Consider the following 2,530-nt stretch of genomic DNA (forward strand, 5'->3'; position numbering starts at 1 on the left):
GATGGTGAACCCATCACGGGCCACATGCAAAAAATGCAAAGGTATGTCGACCGTTTGATGAAGCTTAATGTGAACTTCCCAGAGGAGTTAGCAATAGATATTATTTTGCACTCCTTACCATCGTGTTATGATCAATTCCGCATGACATACCACATGAACAAGGAAGAAGTCACCCTCAACAAACTTCAAGGACTCTTGAAGACCGCCGAAAGTGGTCTTAAAGGTAAGTCGGTTGTTACCACTCCTACTCCTACTCCAAACTCCGCACCTGTCCTGGCAATTGGGAAAGGTAGAGGGAAAAAGAGGAAGAACCCTTCGAAGGGTACCAAGGGTAAGACCCTTGATGGCTCCTCTTCAAGCGGAACCAAGAAAGGTTTTGTCACTCCTTCTTCTGATCCAAAAGAGGCTGAATGCTTCTATTGCCATGAAAAGGCGCACTGGAAGCGGAACTACCCAAAGTACCAGCAAGATTTGAAGGATGGGAAAGTGAAACCCAACCATGCAGGTATTTACACTATATTGTCTAATAACTCACCCTATTCTAACTCTTGGGTCCTTGATACCGGCTGTGGTATTCATATTTGTTCTGATTTGCAGGGACTAAGAAGAAGTGAGAATGTGGAGCATGGAAAGATAAACTTGATCATGGGAAACAGGAAAGTTACACCTGTCACCAAGATTGGAGTTTATTCTTTATTGCTAAGTAGTGAGTTTACTTTAGATTTGAATAAATGTTGTTACTCGCCTGAAATGGCAAGAAATATTATTTCCTTTCATGCTTTGTACAAACAAGGGTTTACCTTTTCTTTTGATAATGAAGTTGGTGGAATAAATGCTTTCTTTAATAATGTGTTTTATTTTAAAGCATTACCTTGTGATGGTGTGTATGAAGCTGTGTCTGTTGTAGATAATTTAGGAAATAATGTGTTGTGTATTGATTATACTAATGATAATAACTTGGATAAAGCATCATTATGGCATTGTCGTCTTGGACATGTAAGCAAGAAGCGCATAGGCCAACTCCAAAAGGATGGAGTCTTGGAGTTATTTGACCTAAAGTCAGATGATAGTTGTGAATCATGCTTACTTGGAAAAATGACAAAGTCACCCTTCACAGGTTCGTGTGCTAGGGGTGAAGGTTTGTTGGATCTAGTACACACAGATGTGTGTGGACCCTTCAAAACTGCCACAAGGGATGCTAATCGTTATTATGTGACTTTTACAGATGATTATAGTAGATATGGATATGTCTACTTAATCAAGAATAAGCCAGAGACTTTCGATAGGTTTAAAGAGTTTAAACAAGAAGTAGAGAATCAATTGGGCAGGAACATTAAGATGCTTCGATCCGATCGAGGTGGTGAGTATCTTAGTACAGAGTTCCTCGACTATCTTAGGGAATGTGGGATTGTCTCACAATTGACACCTCCCAAGACACCACAGTTGAATGGTGTAGCTGAGAGGCGTAATCAAACCTTGTTGGACATGGTTTGTTCCATGATGAGTCGAGCTTCGCTACCAATCTCATTCTGGGGGTATGCCTTAGAGACTGCCGCCCATATCCTTAATCTGGTCCCTACAAAGAAGGTTTCCAAAACACCTCACGAGATGTGGACTGGAAAAGTTCTTAATCTAGCCCATATCAAGATTTGGGGTTGCGAAGCTTTCTTGAGACGCGAGACTCACGATAAGCTCGAACCTCGCAGTGAGAGGTGTATTTTCATCGGCTACCCACAGAAATCCTTTGGTTAACTCTTCTACAGACCTAGTGAGAATGTGGTCTTTGTAGCAAGGAGGGGTGTATTTCGAGAGAGAGAGAGAGAGTTCATAAGCCAAGGAAACAGTGGGAGGCAAATTGACCTTGAAGAAATTCTAGAGTCAAGTGGTGAAGGAACCTCAAACCCTAGCAGTCAACTTGAGGAGGAAACTCCTGTTGATCCAATTGACAAGTCTGTACCTCTGAGGCGTTCCACAAGGGTTAGGAATGCACCTGATCACTACTATGGTTTCCATATTATTGCGGAAGGTGAGACACTTATCAGTGATGAGACACTGGTAAGTCTGGATGAACCTAACAGCTATGCGGAAGCCATGACAGGCCCCGAGTCTGCTAAATGGAAAGAGGAAATGGACAGCGAGATACAGTCCATGTATGACAATCAAGTTTGGAACTTGGTTGACAATGTACCAGGTCGTAAGACAGTTGGGTGCAAATGGATCTTCAAGAAGAAGACCGACATGGATGGTAATGTACACACTTATAAGGCGCGACTGGTTGCAAAGGGCTTTTCTCAAACTCCAGGAGTTGATTATGATGAGACCTTTTCACCAGTAGCCAAGATTAAGTCTATTAGGGTATTGTTAGCCATTGCTGCATTTCATGACTATGAAATATGGAAAATGGATGTCAAAACCGCTTTCCTTAATGGAAAGTTGGTTGAGGATGTTTACATGAGTCAGCCTGAGGGTTTTGTCAGTACAGAGAACCCTAATAGAGTGTGTAAGCTTGAGAAATCCATCTATGGATTGA

The sequence above is a fragment of the Lactuca virosa genome, chromosome 7, assembly GCF_052849685.1.
Source record: "Lactuca virosa cultivar CGN04683 chromosome 7, Lactuca_virosa_CGN04683_v6, whole genome shotgun sequence".
Classification (NCBI taxonomy): domain Eukaryota; kingdom Viridiplantae; phylum Streptophyta; class Magnoliopsida; order Asterales; family Asteraceae; genus Lactuca; species Lactuca virosa.